We start from the raw sequence: 27,604 nt of genomic DNA on the forward strand, positions 1-27,604 counted from the left end.
GAATTTTCTGGGATAAAATAGGTTTGAGTAGATCAATACCCAGTAAACATTTTGTAGAGAGGGGGGATGTTCAACATGAAACACACCAGAAGAAATATCTTGGACCAGCCTCGTGTGTCACTACAACCGTTACGCTGGTTAGAAAATGAACGGAAACTATTTTTCCCTTTTTTTTTCCTTCCACAAAGAGAATCAGTTGTAACACAGATGTCTACATGTGATAACAGGGCGCTACATAACATGTTCTGACATTTAATGGTGCGTTTACACAAATCTATCCAACTCCCTAAGGCTTGCAGTGATGCTTTCTAAGAGGCCAGCCAAGCTAAAATGTCCACCGACATCAGTTTTCAAAAGTCAGGGGGAAATGCTTGTAATGTTTCCTCTCGATAATGATCTGAGGTGACTGTCACAAAGTGAGTTCATTGTCCATTCTTCATTTTGTGGCACTGCCAGGCGAAGCCCATGTGGAGGGATCACAGCAGTGCCCACCAATAACCACTCACAAGACCTTGCCAGTATGAAGCATTGTCCATTTAGCAGCATGGTCAATCTCTTCGTGCACCTCTCTGAGGGGGGGGGGGGCAGGGTTACTCAGATGACAGAAAGAGGAGCTTGTACTAATACACGAGATTACAGACTTATAGGATGACTCAAAGTGTGTGGCAGCCAACGTGGAATCTCTAGAGTGTGAAAGAAGGCCATTCAGCCCACTGAATCCACAGCACCCCTCCAAAGAGCATCCTACCCAGACCCACCTCCTTACTCTATCCATGTATTCCCCATGGCTAACCCACCTAAGCTGCACATCCTTGGGCACCACGGGCAATTTAGCGTGGCCAATTCACCAACCCTGCACATCTTTGGACTGTGGGAGGAAACCAGAGCGTGCGTAGGAAACCCATGCAGACACGGGGAGAACGTGCAAACTCCACACAGACAGTCCCCCAAAGCTGGATTCGAACCCGGGTCCCTAGCGCTGTGAGGCAGCAGTGCTAACCACTGAGCCATCGCGCGGCCCGGTAAGGTGCAGTAATCATTGCATTCTGGGAATCAAAGCTGCCAACTTGGGCGCACCGTGAGATTCCACAAATCACATTGTGGCAATGGCCATTCAGGCAAGACGCAGTGAGATAGTAATGGAGTGGGTGCTGGTGGGGGTTGAGGGGAGGCAGTATGTGCGGGTGGGGGTGGGGAATGGGGTCAGTCCTAAGGGCAGGAGAGGGGATTTGGGAGCTGGGTGACGGATCCACAGAGATGGGCAGGGGCCTTGTTGTGGGCCATGAGATGTCCCATTAGGAGCACCCCATTCACCCACCTAGCTCCCCTCATTCTGAGGGAGGTTGCTGGGGCAATCTGGATGTTCCCTCCCATGACAGAGTGCCCAAGCAGCTGCAGGAAAAGTACCAGAGGTGGTGGCAGGTACCCTGAAGGGCTTCAATCAGTGGCTGAGCTGTCTGCCAGTCTCCCTGTGCCAGTGGGTGGTGAGAGTTAACAGCTTGCCATCCTCTTGATTCTTCCCGGCCTGCTCCCTCAGGCTTTCGAGATCCCAGTCAGAGTTAATGTTTCTGTTAAAAGGCATCTGGAAGGGTATGTGAATAGGAAGGGTTTAGAGGGGTGTGGGCCAAGTGCTGGCAAATGGGACTAGATTAGGTTAGGATATCTGGTCAGCATGAATGGGTTGGACCGAAGGGTCTGTTTCCATGCTGTACATCTCTGTGACCCATTATTAAAAGTGGAAGAATTTAGAGCAAGTGGAAATTTGTATGATGAAGTATCGGGGTGGGGTTAGAAAGAGTCCCTCATCTTTCACCCTGCTGTAGGCCTGCGCATTCATTCCTTTCTCCAACTCCTTGCTCTAGGCTAGACTGTAACTTGGTCCACTTCAGAGAAAAGGGATTTATTGTTTAATTCATTCACAAGAGTGGGCATCACTGCCTGCTTGCCCTGGATCAACTGAGTGGCTCGCTAAGAATCATAGAATCCTTACAGTGTGGAAACAGGCCATTCAGCCCAACAGGTCCACACTGGCCCTCTGAAGAGTATCCCACCCAGACCCATTCCCCTACCCTATTACTTTACATTTACCCCTGGCTAATGCACCTAACCTACACATCCCTGAACACCGTGGGCAGTTGAGCATGGCCAATTCACCTGACCTGCACATTTTTGGACTGTGGGAGGAAACCGGAGCACCCGGAGGAAACCCACGCAGACACAGGGAGAATGTGCAGACTCCACATAGAGAGTCGCCTGAGGCGGGAATTGAACCCGGGTCTCTGGCGCTGTGAGGCAGCAGTGCTAACCACTGTGCCACTGGTAGAGGACAGTTAGGAGGAGTTGGCCTGGAATCAGAGGTCAGACCTGCTAAAGATGGCACATTTTCTGCTCTGAAGGACATGAGTGAAATAGATGGGCTTTTAATTCACCACTCCAGCTTTTTTAAAATTCAAATCGCACTGTCTCCAATGATGGGGTTTGAACCCTGATCTCCACATTCTGGATTACTGGCTTTACCAATACATCACCATTTCCCTGTCAACCTGAAATCTTAAGGTTACTCTCTGCATTGATGCTGCCTGATCTGGTAAACAGCATTTTCTGTTTAAGTGCTGGTCTATGTTTATACTTTCATCGGTGACCCGCATGGCTATATTCAGAAGTCTTCCCCCCGATTCCCAGCTACCCTCTCAGTCTGTCCTGCTTTCCCCACCTACATGGCAATCTCAGGGCACATTGGCCAGACAAACACTGATCCCTGCAAAAATCCCAACACCTCCCCCCCCAGTCCTTCTATCCACCCATGATGCCTGCCGAAACTTTAGCCAGATTAATTCCCAGTCCTGTACTCTACGTTCAATTCCCATGGCTTTCAGTTTAATTAGAAGTCTCTCACGCGGAACTCTGTCAAAAGCCAAGCCATTCTCTGAGGTTTGCTGGCTTTGTATTTCAGAGCGCGGCTGGGTGCAGGAATGATGTCTGTCTGTGGTGAATGACACGCACCTCCTCTAAATGCTACTCAACTCTGCTAAACGTCACATCAGTAAGCAAGGGCGAGTTTAATCTTTCTCATTCTCCTTTCAGTCAAGTGCTCGCAGGACTTTGGTGTGCTGAGATTTTCCACTTGGAAGCCAAAAACAAAACTGCAGCTTGTGAGAAAAATAATCAGGGTGTGAGTATCAGAGATTTCTGGAAGCTTCCCAAATCTATCTTGATGTTGGCTATTGTGCTGCGCTTTAATGCTAAGATTATATTTCATAACCTCAATAAATTCATTGTAATGAATAGAATGGCAACCTCACCAAATTCCTGGAGTAAATCTATTGGCTGTTACTTTACAAAACAGTGGCACTTATGTTCTGATAAGAGGACAGTCAGCAGTTCTGTGGCAGAACCACAGCGTCACCAGTTTGAAAGTGACCATCATAGCTTCCAGGTACAATGGAAGGATAATTATTTAACAGGGAGCTGTGAAATGGGGATCAATGCATAGCTCTTTCAAGTAAGAAAGCATTCTATCTTTATTTTTAAATTCAACACACCTCTGGAGCAGGTGGGACTTGAACTCAGATCACCTGGCTCTGAGGCAGACACCTTTCCACTATACCATAAGTGCCCTTTATACCCTCCCTATTTTTAAATCCAGCTGTTTAGATGTGTGATGACACACGTCTGGTGGGACTTGCACCCAGACCTTCAGCCTATGAGGTAGGGTCACTACCAACACACCACAAGTGCCTCAGAAAGTGTTCACAGATGCTTCTAATCAACCTATTCAGGGATGTTATTACACACCCCAGGAGCGGGTGGGATTTGAACTGTCTGTGGGGTAACAGTAGGATACTGAGTTGGCCAATTTAGAGTCATAGAGATGTGCAGCACGGAAACAGGCCCTTCGGTCCAACCCGTCCATGCTGACCAGATATCCCAACCCAATCTAGTCCCACCTGCCAGCACCCAGCCCATGTCCCTCCAAACCCTTCCTATTCATATACTCATCCAAATGCCGCTTAAATGTTGTAATTGTACCAGCTTCCACCACATCCTCTGGCAGCTCATTCCACACACATACCATCCTCTGTGTGAAGATTTGCCCCTTAAGTCTCTTTAATATCTTTCCCCTCTCACCCTAAACCTATGCCCTCTAGTTCTGGACTCCCTGACCCCAGGGAAAAGACTTTGCCTATTTACCCTATCCATGCCCCTCATAATTTTGTAAACCACTATAAGGTCACCCCTCAGCCTCCGACGCTCCAGGGAAAACAGCCCCAGCCTGTTCAGCCTCTCCCTGTAGCTCAAATCCTCCAACCCTGGCAACATCCTTGTAAATCTTTTCTGAACCCTTTCAAGTTTCACAACATCTTTCCGATAGGAAGGAGACCAGAATTGCACGCATTATTCCAACAGTGGCCTAACCAATGTCCTGTACAGTCGCAACGTGACCTCCCAACTCCTGTACTCAATACTCTGACCAATAAAGGAAAGCATACCAAACGCCTTCTTCACCATCCTATCTACCTGCGACTCTTTGATATTTTCTGTCCTTGATTTTGTGTCTTATGGGCTACTAATTATTAAAAGCACAGCTACACAGTGGGGGCAATACTAACCCTGAAGGATGGAGACCTCAGTTTAAAAGCTGATGAAGTGTTGATATACTGCCATTCACTCCAACGGACTAAGTGGACTGTTTTAATGGTCTTGTATCAAGTGTTAATGGGTAGGAAAGTGGGCATGAAGAATGTTGGATCAGCCATGATCCGATTGAAAGGTGGAGCAAACTCGAGGGGCCGAATGGCCTCCCCCATTTCTGTTTCTTATGGCCTTACTATTATCAGAAACGTTGCCTTGAAATATAAGCAACACAAGTAGAATTGTAATGGCATGTTCCTCTGGCCATTTAACCCTTGCCATCCTTGCCCTGCCCATCAACCGTCAATGATTACCTCAGGAGCTGGGACTTCTCCAGCAACAATTAAAGTGATCCTCTGCTGAAGTTCAGAGAGAGATTGGACGAACCTTTATGAGACATTTCAATAACAGTCACCTCTGTTGCTCTTCAAAGGCACTCAAAATGAATGTGAGGTTGGACCTCATGTTGTTGGCTGCTCTACAGTGCTTGGCTCCTTTTAGTCATGATAATAACTACTAGCAGCAGCCCCCCCCCCCCCCCCACCAATCTTTAAAATGCCACTGTACTGCCCTCGAGTTTCGATCCTCCGCCAGATATGCTCCCTCCTGGCCAGCTGTCAGGAGCACGTTTTTCTTAGCTTGTATCTGAATGAGGACCCAGGTCTAAGATCGACTGGGTGCCAGGCATTGTAAGACCAGCCCACCAAATGTAACATGCAGCGCGCCACGCTCCCCACCCTGTCACCTCATGCCACCTCCAAATGTACTTCAACTTAATTACAGGACGACTTCATACCTGTCGCTTTGTGTATTAAGCAGCTTTCTTCTATACCCTGGATACAGTGAAGGGCACAGTGAACATTCTGTTAGGTAGCAGCAAACAAACGCTTAGCATGTCTTTGTAGAAAAGGTGATGTGTAAGCTTCTGAAGCAATATTTACAGAGTTTTTTTTCCTGGGCTCTAGCCAACGTTCCACCAAGACCAGCCAAGACATATTGACCAACACAAAATGGTTCTGCTCTCCTAATGACGGTCGCCATCCCTCACAGCAGCTCATGGAAGGTGAAAGGGTTTCCGCATCCAACCGAGAGGTGCAACCCATTAAAGTCTTTTGATTCCATTGTCATAAAAGACAAACTCTTCTTGGTGTGGGTTTTTTTTTTGCAGCTTCTGTCTCTGGGGTTTAAGGAATGTACAGGTGAGCCTCCATGATCTCAAAGGGGCAGCAGAGTGATGCGAAATGTTCGAAGTTTGGAATGAGAGTCCCAAGCATCCGAGCTGACTGTAGCATTGCCATCATGTACAGCGTGTTTCAATACACACTGTTTCAAGAAACACTTTGAGAATCATGAGGGGCATGGATAGGGTGAGTAGCCAAGGTCTTTTCCCGAGGTTAGCAGAGTCCAAAACTAGAGGGCATTGGTTTCGGGTGAGAGGGGAAAGATTTAAAAAGGAACCTAAAGGGCAACTTTTTCACGCACAGGCTGGTGTGTGTATGGAATGAAGTGGTGGAGGCTGGTACAATTACAGCATTTAAAAGGCATCTGGATGGGTATATGAATAGGAAGGGTTTGGAGGGATGTGGGCCGGGTGCTGGCAGGTGGGACTAGATTAATTTAGGATATCAAAAGGGTCTGTGTCCATGCTGTACATCTCCGTGACTCCATGCGGGGCTGAGCTGGTTTGCAAAAACAAACCCATACCAAGACATAACTTTCCATTTTTGTTTGCCTAAGACTTGGAATTGTTGCCCCAAGGGGGTGGCAGCCTGAAGTGAGAATCTGTGTCTCCCTATGTTCCAGATGCAGTGAAATATAAAAGCAGGAAAGCTGTGTCCTAAGAGTATACTGAAGCAGTGTAAGTAGCCCCAGGGAGGACAGCAGCAGCAGCCTCTGCATCCTAACACCACACCTTCACTGCCCTCTGCACTGTTCCACTGTTTGGGCAAGTCACCAAGCAACAGGCTGAACAAACCATACTGTCACAAACAGGAAACTAGTCACATGAAGAGTTTAAAGATTGACTCACTCACGCAAACACACATAGACACACACACACACAAACACAGACATACACACACATACACATGCACACACACACACAAACACAGACATACACACACATACACACATACACACATACACATGCACACACACATACAAGCACACTCTCACATAGACACACTGACATACATACACATACACACATACACACTGACGCACACACATACACACATACACTCACAAACACACACGCACTCAATAGACACACTGACATACAGAGACACACACACAGACACACACAAACACACACACACACCAAGAACACTACAACCCACACTTGTACTTACAAGTCTCTGACTGGGAGAGAGCAGGGCTCAATCACCTGCTTTTTGACCCCGTTCACCCCTTCCCTCTGGTTTATTCCTGAAGTGAACTGGAGCTTCAATGAAATGAACTGTTGTTCTCAGGGAGTTCTGGATATGTGTCACTCTCTGGGTTATTGACAAGACCTCAAACGGCGAGTACTGTAAGGAGCTAACAGACAGACACTAGGTCTCTGTTCTGTCTCTCTCGTGTCTGTTCACCACAACAAAATTACTTTTGCAAATAAAAACCCTTTTGATTGCCAGCCCATGTCTGAGCTCAATAAAAGCGCATTGTTGAAAGGCTGGCTCTTCCCTTTCCACCGACATCATTGCAGCGTGACAGTGAAATGTTCATGTGCTATTCTTGTGGGTAACACTTCTCATCTTCATTTTGGAAACTTTGTTTATAAATAGAAATTAGCTCTTAGTTGACCCAGTCAGTCCACAATACCTGCTCTTTTACATTCAAGGTATACAGGCAGGAGGCTGGGAGTACACAGCAAGCCAGGCAGCGTCAGGAGGGACAGGCAGGAGGCTGCAAGGACACAGCAAGGCAGGCAGCGTCAGGACGGACAGACAGGAGGCTGGGAGAACACAGCAAGGCAGGCAGCGTCAGGAGGGACAGGCAGGAGGCTGGGAGAACACAGCAAGCCAGGCAGCGTCAGGAGGGACAGGCAGGAGGCTGCAAGGACACAGCAAGGCAGGCAGCGTCAGGAGGGACAGGCAGGAGGCTGCTAGGACACAGCAAGGCAGGCAGCGTCAGGACGGACAGACAGGAGGCTGGGAGAACACAGCAAGGCAGGCAGTGTCAGGAGGGACAGGCAGGAGGCTGGGGGAACACAGCAAGGCAGGCAGCATCAGGAGGGACAGGCAGGAGGCTGGGAGAACACAGCAAGGCAGGCAGCATCAGGAGGGACAGGCAGGAGGCTGGGGGAACACAGCAAGGCAGGCAGCATCAGGAGGGACAGGCAGGAGGCTGGGAGAACACAGCAAGGCAGGCAGCGTCAGGAGGGACAGGCAGGAGGCTGGGGGAACACAGCAAGGCAGGCAGCATCAGGAGGGACAGGCAGGAGGCTGGGGGAACACAGCAAGGCAGGCAGCGACAGGAGGGACAGGCAGGAGGCTGGGGGAACACAGCAAGGCAGGCAGCGTCAGGAGGGACAGGCAGGAGGCTGGGAGAACACAGCAAGGCAGGCAGCATCAGGAGGGACAGGCAGGAGGCTGGGAGAACACAGCAAGGCAGGCAGCGTCAGGAGGGACAGGCAGGAGGCTGGGGGAACACAGCAAGGCAGGCAGCATCAGGAGGGACAGGCAGGAGGCTGGGGGAACACAGCAAGGCAGGCAGCATCAGGAGGGACAGGCAGGAGGCTGAGGGTTCACAGCAAGGCAGGCAGCATCAGGCGGGACAGGCAGGAGGCTGGGGGAACACAGCAAGGCAGGCAGTGTCAGGAGGGACAGGCAGGAGGCTGGGGGAACACAGCAAGCCAGGCAGCATCAGGAGGGACAGGCAGGAGGCTGAGGGTTCACAGCAAGGCAGGCAGCATCAGGCGGGACAGGCAGGAGGCTGGGGGAACACAGCAAGGCAGGCAGCATCAGGAGGGACAGGCAGGAGGCTGGGAGAACACAGCAAGGCAGGCAGCATCAGAAGGGACAGGCAGGAGGCTGGGGGAACACAGCAAGGCAGGCAGCATCAGGAGGGACAGGCAGGAGGCTGGGGGAACACAGCAAGGCAGGCAGCATCAGGAGGGATAGGCAGGAGGCTGGGAGTACACAGCAAGGCAGGCAGCGTCAGGAGGGACAGGCAGGAGGCTGGGAGTACACAGCAAGGCAGGCAGTGTCAGGAGGGACAGGCAGGAGGCTGGGGGAACACAGCAAGGCAGGCAGCGTCAGGAGGGACAGGCAGGAGGCTGGGGGAACACAGCAAGGCAGGCAGCGTCAGGAGGGACAGGCAGGAGGCTGGGGGAACACAGCAAGGCAGGCAGCATCAGGAGGGACAGGCAGGAGGCTGGGAGAACACAGCAAGGCAGGCAGCATCAGGAGGGACAGGCAGGAGGCTGGGGGAACACAGCAAGGCAGGCAGCATCAGGAGGGATAGGCAGGAGGCTGGGAGTACACAGCAAGGCAGGCAGCGTCAGGAGGGACAGGCAGGAGGCTGGGAGTACACAGCAAGGCAGGCAGTGTCAGGAGGGACAGGCAGGAGGCTGGGGGAACACAGCAAGGCAGGCAGCGTCAGGAGGGACAGGCAGGAGGCTGGGGGAACACAGCAAGGCAGGCAGCGTCAGGAGGGACAGGCAGGAGGCTGGGGGAACACAGCAAGGCAGGCAGCATCAGGAGGGACAGGCAGGAGGCTGTGAGAACACAGCAAGCCAGGCAGCATCAGGAGGGACAGGCAGGAGGCTGTAGGAACACAGCAAGGCAGGCAGCATCAGGAGGGACAGGCAGGAGGCTGTGAGAACACAGCAAGCCAGGCAGCATCAGGAGGGACAGGCAGGAGGCTGTAGGAACACAGCAAGGCAGGCAGCATCAGGAGGGACAGGCAGGAGGCTGGGGGAACACAGCAAGGCAGGCAGCATCAGGAGGGACAGGCAGGAGGCTGGGGGAACACAGCAAGGCAGGCAGTATCAGGAGGGACAGGCAGGAGGCTGGGGGAACACAGCAAGGCAGGCAGCATCAGGAGGGACAGGCAGGAGGCTGGGGGAACACAGCAAGGCAGGCAGCATCAGGAGGGACAGGCAGGAGGCTGGGGGAACACAGCAAGGCAGGCAGTATCAGGAGGGACAGGCAGGAGGCTGTGAGAACACAGCAAGGCAGGCAGCATCAGGAGGGACAGGCAGGAGGCTGGGGGAACACAGCAAGGCAGGCAGTATCAGGAGGGACAGGCAGGAGGCTGGGGGAACACAGCAAGGCAGGCAGCATCAGGAGGGACAGGCAGGAGGCTGGGGGAACACAGCAAGGCAGGCAGCATCAGGAGGGACAGGCAGGAGGCTGGGAGAACACAGCCTCCTGCTTGTCTACCTTGGATTTCAGCATCTGCAGTTCTTTTGTCTGCTGCCAATAATGTAGCAAAGGCAGATGGGATGCCGAAGGCAGTGGCACCTCATGTTAATGATTATCCTCTTTCAAGCAAAACCGATGATATACGGGCACCAGGACTTGAGTCTTGCAGAACAGCACAGGGGCTGGGTATAGGCTTGGCAATATCCAGGTAGAAGCTGACAATATCCGGGTATGAACCTGACAATATCCGGGAACGATCCTGACAATATCCGGGTATGATCCTGACAATATCCGGGTATGAACCTGACAATATCCGGGTATGAACCTGACAATATCCGGGTATGAACCTGACAATGTCCGGGAATGATCCTGACAATATCCGGGTACGAAGCTGACAATATCCGGGAACGATCCTGACAATATCCGGGTATGAACCTGACAATATCCGGGTATGAAGCTGACAATATCCGGGAACGATCCTGACAATATCCGGGTATGATCCTGACAATATCCAGGTACGAAGCTGACAATATCCGGGTATGAACCTGACAATGTCCGGGAATGATCCTGACAATATCCGGGTATGATCCTGACAATATCCAGGTACGAAGCTGACAATATCCGGGAACGATCCTGACAATATCCGGGTATGAACCTGACAATATCCGGGTATGATGCTGACAATATCCGGGTATGATCCTGACAATATCCGAGAATGAACCTGACAATATCCGGTTATGAAGCTGACAATATCCGGGTAAGATCCTGACAATATCCGGGAATCATCCTGACAATATCCGGGTAAGATCCTGACAATATCCGGGTATGAAGCTGACAATATCCTGGTATGAACCTGACAATATCTGGGAATCATCCTGACAATACCCAGGAATGATCCTGACAATATCCGGGTACAAACCCAACAATATCCGGGTATGAAGCTGACAATATCCGGGTATGAAGCTGACAATATCCGGGTCTGATCCTGACAATATCCGGGTACGAACCCGACAATATCCGGGTATGAACCTGACAATATCCGGGTATGATCCTGACAATATCCGGGCACGAACCCGACTATATCCGGGTATGAAGCTGACAATATCCGGGTATAATCCTGACAATATCCGGGTATGATCCTGATATTATCCGCGTATGAAGCTGACCATATCCGCGTATGAAGCTGACAACATCCGGGTATGAAGCTGACAATATCGGGTATGATCCTGACAATATCCGGGGTATGAAGCTGACAATATCCAGGTATGATCCTGACAATATCCAGGTATGAACCTGACAATATCCGGGTATGATCGTGACAATATCCGGGTATGAAGCTGACAATATCCGGGTATGATCCTGACAATATCCGGGTATGATCCTGACAATATCCGGGGTATGAACCTGACAATATCCGGGTATAATCCTGACAAAATCCGGGTCTGATCCTGACAATATCCGGGTATGAAGCTGACAATGTCCGGGTAGGATCCTGAGAATATCCGGGTATGATCCTGACAATATCCGGTGTATGAAGCTGACAATATCCGGGTACGAACGTGTTAATATCCGGGTATAATCCTGACAATATCCCGGTATGAAGCTGACAATATCCGGGTATGATCCTGACAATATCCGGGTATGAACCTGACAATATCCGGGTATGATCCTGACAATATCCGGGTATGAAGCGGACAATATCCGGGAATGATCCTGACAATATCCGGGTATGGTCCTGACAATATCCGGGTATGAACCTGACAATATCCGGGTATGATGCTGACAATATCCGGGTATGAACCTGACAATATCCGGGTATGAAGCTGACAATATCCGGGTATGATCCTGACAATATCCGGGTATGATGCTGACAATATCCGGGTATGAACCTGACAATATCGGGGTATGATCCTGACAATATCCGGGTGTGAACCTGACAATATCCGGGTATGATCCTGACAATATCCGGGTATGATCATGACAATATCCGGGTATGAAGCTGACAATATCCGGGTATGATCCTGACAATATCCGGGTATGATCATGACAATATCCGGGTATGAAGCTGACAATATCCGGGTATGATCCTGACAATATCCGGGTATGAACCTGACAATATCCGGGTATGATCCTGACAATATCGGGGTATGATCCTGACAATATCCGGGTATGAACCTGACAATATCCGGGTATGAAGCGGACAATATCCGGGAATGATCCTAACAATATCCGGGTATGCAGCTGACAATATCCGGGTATGAACCTGACAATATCCGGGTATGAAGCTGACAATATCCGGGGTATGAAGCTGACAATATCCGGGTATGATCCTGACAATATCCGGGTATGAACCTGACAATATCCGGGTATGAAGCTGACAATATCCGGGAATGATCCTGACAATATCTGGGTATGAACCTGACAATATCCGGGTATGAAGCGGACAATATCCCGGAATGATTCTGACAATATCTGGGATTGATTCTGACAATATCCGGGTATGAACCTGACAATATCCGGGTATGAAGCTGACAATATCCGGGTATGAAGCTGACAATATCCGGGAACGAACCCGGCAATATCCGGGTATGATCCTGACAATATCCGGGTACGAACCTGACAATATCCGGGTATGAACCTGACAATATCCGGGTATGATCCTGACAATATCCGGGTATGAACCTGACAATATCCGGGTACGAACCTGACAATATCCGGGTATGAACCTGACAATATCCGGGTATGAAGCTGACAATATCCAGGTATGATCCTGACAATATCCGGGTATGATCCTGACAATATCCGGGTATGAACCTGACAATATCCGGGTATGAACATGACAATATCTGGGTATGAACCTGACAATATCCGGGTATGATCCTGACAATATCCGGGTATGAACCTGACAATATCCGGGTAGGATCCTGAGAATATCCGGGTATGAACCTGACAATATCCGGGTATGATCCTGACAATATCCGGGTATGAACCTGACAATATCCGGGTATGAAGCTGACAATATCCGGGAATGATCCTGACAATATCCGGGTATGAACCTGACAATATCCGGGTATGAAGCTGACAATATCCGGGTATGATCCTGACAATATCCGGGTATGAACCTGACAATATCCGGGTATGAAGCTGACAATATCCGGGAATGATCCTGACAATATCCGGGTATGAACCTGACAATATCCGGGTATGAAGCGGACAATATCCGGGAATGATCCTGACAATATCCGGGTATGAACCTGACAATATCCGGGTATGAAGCTGACAATATCCGGGTATGAAGCTGACAATATCCGGGAACGAACCCGGAGATATCCGGGTATGATCCTGACAATATCCGGGTACGAACCTGACAATATCCGGGTATGAACCTGACAATATCTGGGTATGAACCTGACAATATCCGGGTATGAACCTGACAATATCTGGGTATGATCCCGACAATATCCGGGTATTTACCTGACAATATCCGGGAATGAAGCTGTCAATATCCGGGTATGATCCTGACAATATCCGGGTATGAACCTGACAATATCCGGGTATGAAGCTGACAATATCCGGGTATGAAGCTGACAATATTCGGGTATGATCCTGAGAATATCCGGGTATGATCCTGACAATATCCGGGTATGATCCTGACAATATCCAGGTATGAAGCTGACAATATCCGGGTATGAACCTGACAATATCCGGGTATGAAGCTGACAATATCCGGGTATGAAGCTGACAATATCCGGGAACGAACCCGGCAATATCCGGGTATGATCCTGACAATATCCGGGTACGAACCTGACAATGTCCGGTTATGAAGCTGACAATATCTGGGTATGATCCTGACAATACCCGGGTATGATCCTGACAATATCCGGGTATGAACCTGACAATATCTGGGTATGATCCTGACAATATCCGGGTATTTACCTGACAATATCCGGGAATGAAGCTGTCAATATCCGGGTATGATCCTGACAATATCCGGGTATGAACCTGACAATATCCGGGTATGAAGCTGACAATATCTGGGTATGAACCTGACAATATCCGGGTATGAACCTGACAATATCTGGGTATGATCCCGACAATATCCGGGTATTTACCTGACAATATCCGGGAATGAAGCTGTCAATATCCGGGTATGATCCTGACAATATCCGGGTATGAACCTGACAATATCCGGGTATGAAGCTGACAATATCCGGGTATGAAGCTGACAATATTCGGGTATGATCCTGAGAATATCCGGGTATGATCCTGACAATATCCGGGTATGATCCTGACAATATCCAGGTATGAAGCTGACAATATCCGGGTATGAACCTGACAATATCCGGGTATGAAGCTGACAATATCCGGGTATGAAGCTGACAATATCCGGGAACGAACCCGGCAATATCCGGGTATGATCCTGACAATATCCGGGTACGAACCTGACAATGTCCGGTTATGAAGCTGACAATATCTGGGTATGATCCTGACAATACCCGGGTATGATCCTGACAATATCCGGGTATGAACCTGACAATATCTGGGTATGATCCTGACAATATCCGGGTATTTACCTGACAATATCCGGGAATGAAGCTGTCAATATCCGGGTATGATCCTGACAATATCCGGGTATGATCCTGACAATATCCGGGAATGAAGCTGTCAATATCCGGGTATGATCCTGACAATATCCGGGTATGATCCTGACAATATCCGTGTATGAAGCTGACAATATCCGGGTATGATCCTGACAATATCCGGGTATGATCCTGACAATATCCGGGAATGAAGCTGTCAATATCCGGGTATGATCCTGACAATATCCGGGTATGATGCTGACAATATCCGGGTATGAACCTGACAATATCTGGGTATGATCCTGACAATATCCGGGTATTTACCTGACAATATCCGGGAATGAAGCTGTCAATATCCGGGTATGATCCTGACAATATCCGGGTATGATCTTGACAATATCCGGGTATGATCCTGACAATATCCGGGTATGATCCTGACAATATCCGGGTATGAACCTGACAATATCCGGGTATGATCCTGAGAAATCCGGGTATGATCCTGACAATATCCGGGTATGAACCTGACAATATCCGGGGATGATCCTGACAATATCCAGGTATGAAGCTGACAATATCCGGGTATGAACCTGACAATATCCGGGTATGAACCTGACAATATCCGGGTAAGATCCTGACAATATTCGGGGTATGATCTTGACAATATCCGGGGTATGAAGCTGACAATATCCGGGTATGATCCTGACAATATCCGGGTATGAACCTGACAATATCCGGGTATGATCCTGACAATATCCAGGTATGATCCTCACAACATCCGGGTATGAAGCTGACAATATCCGGGTATGAAGCTGACAATCTCCGGGTATGATCTTGACAACATCCGGGTATGAAGCTGACAATATCCGGGTATGAACCTGACAATATCCGGGTATGAAGGTGACAAAATCCGGGTATGATCCTGACAATATCCGGGTATAAACCTGACAATATCCGGGGTATGAACCTGACAATATCCAGGTATGAAGCTGATAATATCCAGGTATGATCCTGACAATATCCGGGTATAATCCTGACAATATCTGGGTATGATCCTGACAAAATCCGGGTAGGTTCCTGACAATATCCGGGGATGAACCTGACAATATCCGGGTATGAAGCTGATAATATCCAGGTATGATGCTGACAATATCCGGGTATGATCCTGAAAAAATCCGGGTATGGTCCTGACAATATCCAGGTATGATCCTGACAATATCCGGGTACGAACCTGACAATATCTGGGTATGATCCTGACAATATCCGGGTATGAAGCTGACAATATCTGGGTATGATCCCGACAATATCCGGGTATGAACCTGACAATATCCGGGTATGACCCTGACAATATCCGGGTATGAAGCTGACAATATCCGGTTATGAACCTGACAATATCCGGGTATGATCCTGACAATATCCGGGTATGAACCTGACAATATCCGGGTATGAACCTGACAATATCCGGGTATGAAGCTGACAATATCTGGGTATGATCCTGACAATATCCGGGTATGAACCTGACAATATCCGGGTATGATCCTGACAATATCCGGGTATGAACCTGACAATATCCGGGTATGAACCTGACAATATCCGGGTATGAAGCTGACAATATCTGGGTATGATCCTGACAATATCTGGGTATGATCCTGACAATATCCGGTTATGAACCTGACAATATCCAGGTATGAACCTGACAATATCCGGGTATGAATCTGACAATATCCGGGTATGATCCTGACAATATCCAGGTGTGACCCTGACAATATCCGGGTATGATCCTGACAATATCTGGGTATGATCCTGACAATATCCGGGTATGATCCTGACAATATCCAGGTATGACCCTGACAATATCCGGGTATGATCCTGACAATATTTGGGTATGAATCTGACAATATCCGGGTATGAAGCTGACAATATCCGGGAATGATCCTGACAATATCCGGGTATGAACCTGACAATATCTGGGTATGATCCTGACAATATCCGGGTATGAACCTGACAATATCTGGGTATGATCCTGACAATATCCGGGTATGATCCTGAAAAAATCCGGGTATGGTCCTGACAATATCCGGGTATGATCCTGACAATATCCAGGTATGAAGCTGACAATATCCGGGTATGAACCTGACAATATCCGGGTATGAAGCTGACAATATCCGGGTATGAAGCTGACAATATCCGGGGTATGAACCTGACAATATCCGGGTATGATCCTGACAATATCCGGGTACGAACCTGACAATGTCCGGTTATGAAGCTGACAATATCCGGGTATGATCCTGACAATATCTGGGTATGATCCTGACAATATCCGGTTATGATCCTGACAATATCCGGGTATGAACCTGACAATATCTGGGTATGATCCTGACAATATCCGGGTATTTACCTGACAATATCCGGGAATGAAGCTGTCAATATCCGGGTATGATCCTGACAATATCCGGGTATGATCCTGACAATATCCGGGAATGAAGCTGTCAATATCCGGGTATGATCCTGACAATATCCGGGTATGATCCTGACAATATCCGTGTATGAAGCTGACAATATCCGGGTATGATCCTGACAATATCCGGGTATGATCCTGACAATATCCGGGAATGAAGCTGTCAATATCCGGGTATGATCCTGACAATATCCGGGTATGATCCTGACAATATCCGGGTATGATGCTGACAATATCCGGGTATGAACCTGACAATATCTGGGTATGATCCTGACAATATCCGGGTATTTACCTGACAATATCCGGGAATGAAGCTGTCAATATCCGGGTATGATCCTGACAATATCCGGATATGATCCTGACAATATCCGGGTATGATCTTGACAATATCCGGGTATGATCCTGACAATATCCGGGTATGATCCTGACAATATCCGGGTATGAACCTGACAATATCCGGGTATGATCCTGAGAAATCCGGGTATGATCCTGACAATATCCGGGTATGAACCTGACAATATCCGGGGATGATCCTGACAATATCCAGGTATGAAGCTGACAATATCCGGGTATGAACCTGACAATATCCGGGTATGAACCTGACAATATCCGGGGTATGATCTTGACAATATCCGGGGTATGAAGCTGACAATATCCGGGTATGATCCTGACAATATCCGGGTATGAACCTGACAATATCCAGGTATGAAGCTGACAATCTCCGGGTATGATCTTGACAACATCCGGGTATGAAGCTGACAATATCCGGGTATGAACCTGACAATATCCGGGTATGAAGGTGACAAAATCCGGGTATGATCCTGACAATATCCGGGTATAAACCTGACAATATCCGGGGTATGAACCTGACAATATCCAGGTATGAAGCTGATAATATCCAGGTATGATCCTGACAATATCCGGGTATAATCCTGACAATATCTGGGTATGATCCTGACAAAATCCGGGTAGGTTCCTGACAATATCCGGGGATGAACCTGACAATATCCGGGTATGAAGCTGATAATATCCAGGTATGATGCTGACAATATCCGGGTATGATCCTGAAAAAATCCGGGTATGGTCCTGACAATATCCAGGTATGATCCTGACAATATCCGGGTACGAACCTGACAATATCTGGGTATGATCCTGACAATATCCGGGTATGAAGCTGACAATATCTGGGTATGATCCCGACAATATCCGGGTATGAACCTGACAATATCCGGGTATGACCCTGACAATATCCGGGTATGAAGCTGACAATATCCGGTTATGAACCTGACAATATCCGGGTATGATCCTGACAATATCCGGGTATGAACCTGACAATATCCGGGTATGAACCTGACAATATCCGGGTATGAAGCTGACAATATCTGGGTATGATCCTGACAATATCCGGGTATGAACCTGACAATATCCGGGTATGATCCTGACAATATCCGGGTATGAACCTGACAATATCCGGGTATGAACCTGACAATATCCGGGTATGAAGCTGACAATATCTGGGTATGATCCTGACAATATCCGGGTATGATCCTGACAATATCCGGTTATGAACCTGACAATATCCAGGTATGAACCTGACAATATCCGGGTATGAATCTGACAATATCCGGGTATGATCCTGACAATATCCAGGTATGACCCTGACAATATCCGGGTATGATCCTGACAATATCTGGGTATGATCCTGACAATATCCGGGTATGATCCTGACAATATCCAGGTATGACCCTGACAATATCCGGGTATGATCCTGACAATATTTGGGTATGAATCTGACAATATCCGGGTATGAAGCTGACAATATCCGGGAATGATCCTGACAATATCCGGGTATGAACCTGACAATATCTGGGTATGATCCTGACAATATCCGGGTATGAACCTGACAATATCTGGGTATGATCCTGACAATATCCGGGTATGATCCTGAAAAAATCCGGGTATGGTCCTGACAATATCCGGGTATGAACCTGACAATATCCGGGTACGAACCTGACAATATCCGGGTATGAACCTGACAATATCCGGGTATGATCCTGACAATATCCGGGTATGAACCTGACAATATCCGGGTATGATCCTGACAATATCTGGGTATGATCCTGACAATATCTGGGTATGATCCTGACAATATCCGGGTATGAACCTGACAATATCTGGGTATGATCCTGACAATATCCGGGTATGATCCTGACAATATCCGGGTACGAACCTGACAATATCCGGGTATGAAGCTGACAATATCTGGGTATGATCCTGACAATATCCGGGTATGGTCCTGACAATATCCGGGTACGAACCTGACAATATCCGGGTACGAACCTGACAATATCCGGGTATGAAGCTGACAATATCTGGGTATGATCCTGACAATATCCGGGTATGGTCCTGACAATATCCGGGTACGAACCTGACAATATCCGGGTACGAACCTGACAATATCCGGGTATGGACCTGACAATATCCGGGTACGAACCTGACAATATCGGGGTATGAACCTGACAATATCCGGGTACGAACCTGACAATATCCGGGTATGAACCTGACAATATCCGGGTATGATCCTGACAATATCCGGGTATGAACCTGACAATATCCGGGTATGATCCTGACAATATCTGGGTATGATCCTGACAATATCTGGGTATGATCCTGACAATATCCGGGTATGAACCTGACAATATCTGGGTATGATCCTGACAATATCCGGGTATGATCCTGACAATATCCGGGTACGAACCTGACAATACCCGGGTATGAACCCGACAATATCCGGGTATGAAGCTGACAATATCTGGGTATGATCCTGACAATATCTGGGTATGATCCTGACAATATCCGGGTATGAACCTGACAATATCCGGGTATGATCCTGACAATATCCGGGTATGAACCTGACAATATCCGGGTAAGAACCTGACAATATTTGGGTATGAATCTGACAATATCCGGGTATGAAGCTGACAATATCCGGGTATGATCCTGACAATATCCGGGTATGATCCTGACAATATTTGGGTATGAATCTGACAATATCCGGGTATGAAGCTGACAATATCCGGGAATGATCCTGACAATATCCGGGTATGATCCTGACAATATTTGGGTATGAATCTGACAATATCCGGGTATGAAGCTGACAATATCCGGGAATGATCCTGACAATATCCGGGTATGAACCTGACAATATCCGGGAATGAAGCTGTCAATATCCGGGTATAATCCTGACAATATCCGGGTATGAAGCTGACAATATCCGGTTATGAAGCTGACAATATCCGGGTATGATCCTGACAATATCCGGGTATGAAGCTGACAATATCCGGGTATGAAGCTGACAATATCCGGGTATGATCCTGACAATATCCGGGTATGAACCTGACAATATCCGGTTATGAAGCTGACAATATCCGGGTATGATCCTGACAATATCCGGGTATGAACCTGACAATATCCGGGTATGAACCTGACAATATCTGGGTATGATCCTGACAATATCCGGGTATGATCCTGACAATATCCGGGTATGAACCTGACAATATCCGGGTATGAACCTGAAAAAATCCCGGTATGGTCCTGACAATATCCGGGTATGATCCTGACAATATCCAGGTATGAACCTGACAATATCCGGGTATGAACCTGAAAGAATCCGGGTATGGTCCTGACAATACCCGGGTACGAACCTGACAATATCCGGGTATGATCCTGACAATATCCGGGTACGAACCTGACAATATCCGGGTATGAAGCTGACAATATCCGGGTATGAACCTGACAATATCCGGGTACGAACCTGACAATATCCGGGTATGAAGCTGACAATATCCGGGTATGAACCTGACAATATCCGGGTATGAAGCTGACAATATCCGGGTATGAACCTGACAATATCCGGGTATGAAGCAGACAATATCGGGGTACGATCCTGAGAATATCCGGGTATGATCCTGACAATATCCGGGTATGAACCTGACAATATCCGGGTATGAAGCTGACAATATCTGGGTATGAACCTGACAATATCCGGGTATGAAGCTGACAATATCTGGGTATGATCCTGACAATATCTGGGTATGATCCTGACAATATCCGGGTATGAAGCTGACAATATCCGGGTATGAACCTGACAATATCCGGGTATGAAGCTGACAATCTCCGGGTATGATCTTGACAATATCCGGGTATGAACCTGACAATATCCGGTTATGAAGCTGACAATATCCGGGTATGATCCTGACAATATCCGGGTATGAAGCTGACAATATCTGGGTATGAACCTGACAATATCCGGGTATGAACCTGACAATATCCGGGTATGACCCTGACAATATCCGGGTATGAAGCTGACAATACCCGGGTATGAACCTGACAATATCCGGGTATGAAGCTGACAATCTCCGGGTATGATCTTGACAACATCCGGGTATGAAGCTGACAATATCTGGGTATGAACCTGACAATATCCGGGTATGAACCTGACAAAATCCGGGTATGATCCTGACAATATCCGGGTATAAACCTGACAATATCCGGGGTATGAACCTGACAATATCCAGGTATGAAGCTGATAATATCCAGGTATGATCCTGACAATATCCAGGTATAATCCTGACAATATCTGGGTATGATCCTGACAAAATCCGGGTATGATCCTGACAATATCCGGGGATGAACCTGACAATATCCGGGTATGAAGCTGATAATATCCAGGTATGATGCTGACAATATCCGGGTATGATCCTGAAAAAATCCGGGTATGGTCCTGACAATATCCAGGTATGATCCTGACAATATCCGGGTACGAACCTGACAATATCCGGGTATGAAGCTGACAATATCCGGGTATGAACCTGACAATATCCGGGTATGAAGCTGACAATATCTGGGTATGATCCTGACAATATCCGGGTATGAACCTGACAATATCCGGGTATGACCCTGACAATATCCGGGTATGAAGCTGACAATATCTGGGTATGATCCTGACAATATCCGGGTATGAACCTGACAATATCCGGGTATGATCCTGACAATATCCGGGTATGAACCTGACAATATCCGGGTATGACCCTGACAATATCCGGGTATGAACCTGACAATATCCGGGTATGAACCTGACAATATCCGGGTATGAAGCTGACAATATCTGGGTATGATCCTGACAATATCCGGGTATGAAGCTGACAATATCTGGGTATGATCCTGACAATATCCGGGTATGAACCTGACAATATCTGGGTATGATCCTGACAATATCCGGGTATGATCCTGACAATATTTGGGTATGAATCTGACAATATCCGGGTATGAAGCTGACAATATCCGGGTATGAACCTGACAATATCCGGGTATGATCCTGACAATATCTGGGTATGATCCTGACAATATCCGGGTATGAACCTGACAATATCCGGGTATGATCCTGACAATATCCGGGTATGAGGCTGACAATATCCGGGTATGAACCTGACAATATCCGGGTATGATCCTGACAATATCCGGGTATGATCCTGACAATATTTGGGTATGAATCTGACAATATCCGGGTATGAAGCTGACAATATCCGGGAATGATCCTGACAATATCCGGGTATGAACCTGACAATATCCGGGAATGAAGCTGTCAATATCCGGGTATGATCCTGACAATATCCGGGTATGAAGCTGACAATATCCGGGTATGAACCTGACAATATCCGGGTATGATCCTGACAATATCCGGGTATGATCCTGACAATATTTGGGTATGAATCTGACAATATCCGGGTATGAAGCTGACAATATCCGGGAATGATCCTGACAATATCCGGGTATGAACCTGACAATATCCGGGAATGAAGCTGTCAATATCCGGGTATGATCCTGACAATATCCGGGTATGAAGCTGACAATATCCGGGTATGATCCTGACAATATCCGGGTATGAACCTGACAATATCCGGGTATGATCCTGACAATATCCGGGTATGAACCTGACAATATCCGGGTATGAACCTGACAATATCTGGGTATGATCCTGACAATATCCGGGTATGATCCTGACAATATCCGGGTATGGTCCTGACAATATCCGGGTATGAACCTGACAATATCCGGGTACGAACCTGACAATATCCGGGTATGAACCTGACAATATCCGGGTACGAACCTGACAATATCCGGGTATGATCCTGACAATATCCGGGTATGAACCCGACAACATCCGGGTATGAACCTGACAATATCCGGGTATGATCCTGACAATATCCGGGTATGAAGCTGACAATATCGGGGTATGATCCTGACAATATCCGGGTATGACCCTGACAATATCCGGGTATGAAGCTGACAATATCCGGGGTATGAAGCTGACAAAATCCGGGTATGATCCTGACAATATCCGGGTATGAAGCTGACAATATCCGGGTATGATGCTGACAATATCCGGGTATGAAGCTGACAAAATCCGGGTATGATCCCGACAATATCCGGGTATGAACCTGACAATATCCGGGTATGAAGCTGACAATATCTGGGTATGATCCTGACAATATCCGGGTATGATCCCGACAATATCCGGGTATGAACCTGACAATATCCGGGTATGAAGCTGACAATATCTGGGTATGATCCTTACAATATCCGGGTATGAACCTGACAATATCCGGGTATGATCCTGACAATATCCGGGTATGAACCTGACAATATCCGGGTATGATCCTGACAATATCCGGGTATGAACCTGACAATATCCGGGTATGAACCTGACAATATCCGGGTATGAAGCTGACAATATCCGGGAATGATCCTGACAATATCCGGGTATGAACCTGACAATATCCGGGTATGATCCTGACAATGTCCGGGTATGAACCTGACAATATCCGGGTATGAACCTGGCAATATCCGGGTATGATCCTGACAATATCCGGGTATGAACCTGGCAATATCCGGGTATGAACCTGACAATATCCGGGTATGATCCTGACAATATCCGGGTATGATCCTGACAATATCCGGGTATGAACCTGACAATATCCGGTTATGAAGCTGACAATATCCGGGTATGATCCTGACAATATCCGGGTATGAACCTGACAATATCCGGGTATGAACCTGACAATATCTGGGTATGATCCTGACAATATCCGGGTATGAACCTGACAATATCCGGGTATGAAGCTGACAATATCCGGGAATGATCCTGACAATATCCGGGTATGAAGCTGACAATATCTGGGTATGAACCTGACAATATCCGGGTATGAAGCTGACAATATCCGGGAATGATCCTGACAGTATCCGGGTATGAAGCTGACAATATCCGGGAATGATCCTGACAATATCCGGGTATGAACCTGACAATATCCGGGTATGAAGCTGACAATATCCGGGAATGATCCTGACAATATCCGGGTATGAAGCTGACAATATCTGGGTATGAACCTGACAATATCCGGGTATGAAGCTGACAATATCCGGGAATGATCCTGACAATATCCGGGTATGAAACTGACAATATCCGGGAATGATCCTGACAATATCCGGGTATGAACCTGACAATATCCGGGTATGAAGCTGACAATATCCGGGAATGATCCTGACAATATCCGGGTATGATCCTGACAATATCTGGGTATGAAGCTGACAATATCCGGGTATGAAGCTGACAATATCCGGGAATGATCCTGACAATATCCGGGTATGAACCTGACAATATCCGGGTATGAAGCTGACAATATCCGGGAATGATCCTGACAATATCCGGGTATGAACCTGACAATATCCGGGTATGAAGCTGACAATATCCGGGTATGAACCTGACAATATCCGGGTATGAAGCTGACAATATCTGGGTATGATCCTGACAATATCCGGGTATGAACCTGACAATATCCGGGTATGAAGCTGACAATATCCGGGAATGATCCTGACAATATCCGGGTATGAACCTGACAATATCCGGGTGGAAGCTGACAATATCCGGGAATGATCCTGACAATATCCGGGTATGATCCTGACAATATCCGGGTATGATCCTGACAATATCCGGGAATGAAGCTGACATTATCCGGGTATGAACCTGACAATATCCGGGTATGAACCTGACAATATCCGGGTATGATCCTGACAATATCCGGGTATGAACCTGACAATATCTGGGTATGATCCTGACAATATCCGGGTATGAACCTGACAATATCCGGGAATGAAGCTGACATTATCCGGGTATGATCCTGACAATATCCGGGAATGAAGCTGACAATATCCAGGTATGAAGCTGACAATATCCGGGTATGATCCTGACAATATCCGGGTATGAAGCTGACAATATCCGGGTATGATCCTGACAATATCAGGTACGAACCTGACAATATCTGGGTATGATCCTGACAATATCCGGGTATGAACCTGACAATATCCGGGAATGAAGCTGACAATATCCGGGTATGATCCTGACAATATCCGTGTATGAAGCTGACAATATCCAGGTATGAACCTGACAATATCCGGGTATGAACCTGACAATATCCGGGAATGAAGCTGACAATATCCGGGTATGATCCTGACAATATCCGGGTATGATTCTGACAATATCCGGGTATGAACCTGACAATATCCAGGTATGAACCTGACAATATCCGGGTATGACCCTGACAATATCCGGGTATGATCCTGACAATATCCGAGTATGAACCTGACAATATCCGGGTATGTTCCTGACAATATCCGGGTATGAACCTGACAATATCCAGGTATGATCCTGACAATATCCAGGTATGTTCCTGACAATATCCGGGTATGAACCTGACAATATCCGCGTATGATGCTGACAATATCCGAGTATGATGCTGACATTATCCGGGTATGATCCTGACAATATCCGGGTATGAACCTGACAATATCCGGGTATGAACCTGACAATATCCGGGTATGTTCCTGACAATATCCGGGTATGAACCTGACAATATCCGGGTATGATGCTGACAATATCCGAGTATGATGCTGACATTATCCGGGTATGATCCTGACAATATCCGGGTATGAACCTGACAATATCCGGGTATGATCCTGACAATATCCGGGTATGAACCTGACAATATCCGGGTATGATGCTGACAATATCCGAGTATGATGCTGACATTATCCGGGTATGATCCTGACAATATCCGGGTATGAAGCTGACAATATCCGGGTATGATCCTGACAATATCCGGGTATGATCCTGACAATATCCGGGTATGAACCTGACAATATCCGGTTATGAAGCTGACAATATCCGGGTATGATCCTGACAATATCCGGGTATGAACCTGACAATATCCGGGTATGATCCTGACAATATCCGGGTATGAAGCTGACAATATCCGGGTATGATCCTGACAATATCCGGGTATGATCCTGACAATATCCGGGTATGAACCTGACAATATCCGGTTATGAAGCTGACAATATCCGGGTATGATCCTGACAATATCCGGGTATGAACCTAACAATATCCGGGTATGAAGCTGACAATATCCGGGAATGATCCTGACAATATCCGGGTATGAACCTGACAATATCCGGGTATGAACCTGACAATATCCGGGTTTGAAGCTGACAATATCCGGGAATGATCCTGACAATATCCGGGTATGAACCTGACAATATCCGGGTATGATGCTGACAATATCCGGGTATGAACCTGACAATATCCGGGAATGAAGCTGACAATATCCGGGTATGATCCTGACAATATCCGTGTATGAAGCTGACAATATCCAGGTATGAACCTGACAATATCCGGGTATGAACCTGACAATATCCGGGTATGAAGCTGACAATATCCGGGTATGATCCTGACAATATCCGTGTATGAAGCTGACAATATCCGGGTATGATCCTGACAATATCCGGGTATGAATCTGACAATATCCGGGTATGAAGCTGACAATATCCGGGTATGATCCTGACAATATCCAGGTATGAACCTGACAATATCCGGGTATGATCCTGACAATATCCGGGTATGAACCTGACAATATCCGGGTATGATGCTGACAATATCCGGGTATGATGCTGACATTATCCGGGTATGATCCTGACAATATCCGGGTATGAACCTGACAATATCCGGGTATGATCCTGACAATATCCGGGTATGAAGCTGACAATATCCGGGTATGATCCTGACAATATCCGTGTATGAAGCTGACAATATCCGGGTATGATCCTGACAATATCCGGGTATGAACCTGACAATATCTGGGTATGAAGCTGACAATATCCGGGTATGAACCTGACAATATCCGGGTATGAACCTGACAATATCCGGGTATGATGCTGACAAAATCCGGGTATGATCCTGACAATATCTGGGTATGAACCTGACAATATCCGGGTATGATGCTGACAAAATCCGGGTATGATCCTGACAATATCTGGGTATGAACCTGACAATATCCGGGTATGATGCTGACAAAATCCGGGTATGATCCTGACAATATCTGGGTATGATCCTGACAATATCTGGGTATGATCCTGACAATATCCGGGTATGAACCTGACAATATCCTGGTATGATCCTG

At 47.4% G+C, this 27,604-nt stretch overlaps 1 long non-coding RNA gene across 2 annotated transcripts in view; it reads right to left on the reverse strand.

Annotated features, from left to right (window-relative positions):
* LOC148137436 (uncharacterized) overlaps positions 1–27,604 on the reverse strand; it is a 102,068-nt gene that overhangs the window by 18,919 nt on the left and 55,545 nt on the right. The window contains exon 1 of one of the 2 annotated variants that reach the window (XR_015754298.1): positions 6,984–7,328. The exons of the other annotated variant lie outside the window; for it this stretch is intronic. This is a non-coding gene — a long non-coding RNA (uncharacterized LOC148137436). Of the gene's footprint in view, positions 1–6,983; positions 7,329–27,604 lie in introns of those variants that run through there. 2 annotated transcript variants of the gene reach the window in all.

This window comes from Chiloscyllium plagiosum, unplaced genomic scaffold (assembly GCF_037043375.1).
Source record: "Chiloscyllium plagiosum isolate Xiang-an unplaced genomic scaffold, Cpla_swu_hap1 HiC_scaffold_43, whole genome shotgun sequence".
NCBI lineage: Eukaryota > Metazoa > Chordata > Chondrichthyes > Orectolobiformes > Hemiscylliidae > Chiloscyllium > Chiloscyllium plagiosum.